The sequence below is a fragment of the Acyrthosiphon pisum genome, chromosome A1 (genome assembly GCF_005508785.2).
Source record: "Acyrthosiphon pisum isolate AL4f chromosome A1, pea_aphid_22Mar2018_4r6ur, whole genome shotgun sequence".
In the NCBI taxonomy this organism is placed as follows: Eukaryota; Metazoa; Arthropoda; class Insecta; order Hemiptera; family Aphididae; genus Acyrthosiphon; species Acyrthosiphon pisum.
The window spans coordinates 99,704,599-99,705,512 of NC_042494.1; positions in this window are offsets into that span (position 1 = coordinate 99,704,599).

Sequence of the window (914 nt, forward strand, 5' to 3'; positions counted from 1 at the left end):
GAGATACTGAAGTTGAAAATCGTAGCATTATATCAACTACTTATCGTGTACACAGACACAAAAAAAATAAAAAAAATTAAAAAAAATAAAAATAAAAATAAAAAAACACACATCATTGTAAAATCAATACATTCATCGTTCCACTCAGAATCTAAAATTGAAAAAATACATCATGAATCTAATAATTTAACACCTCTTCAGTGTTGGGAAATATCTAGATAAGTTATCTAGATAAAAATTATTTATCTTTTATCTTATCTAGATAATTTTCTACTCAGTTATCTTTATCTTCATCTAGATAAAATTCTAGTTATCTATGAGTACTTATCTAGATAATTTATTTAAATGAACTAAAAAAAAATTTGAAAATTTAAAATATTTTTATTATTTTATTTTTTCTATTTTTCATCTATTACATAGAAAACACGTTTAGTAATATGCATTATAATACCATGATTTTAATATTTATTAATATTCATTGTTAGTCTGGAGTTTTACATCGTAAACAATGATGAAACCCAAAAATAGAAATATGTAATGGGCATGTTAGTAGGTAAGATTGTAAGAACAACTAATAACAGCAAAAGCAAAAACATCTATCCCTGCTACCCGCCGGCCACCATGAATGATGATGGTCTCATTAACTGATACCCGTTTTATAGAATTGTGTAAAAAGTATGAAAAATAATTATTGTTTTATGCCGACAAAAATAAAATAACATTCATGGATATTGGACTCATAAGCATAATAATATTATAATAATATTAATTTATAACAATTTAATATTTATAAAACCCTATTAGAATTCCCGGTATTTCAGTTATCGCTTAACCGATCTGTACGACCTCTGTTCTCTGCTTTAAAAATTTTAAATTATGTACTTTTTTTACCTGTAGACTCAAGTAGGTATACT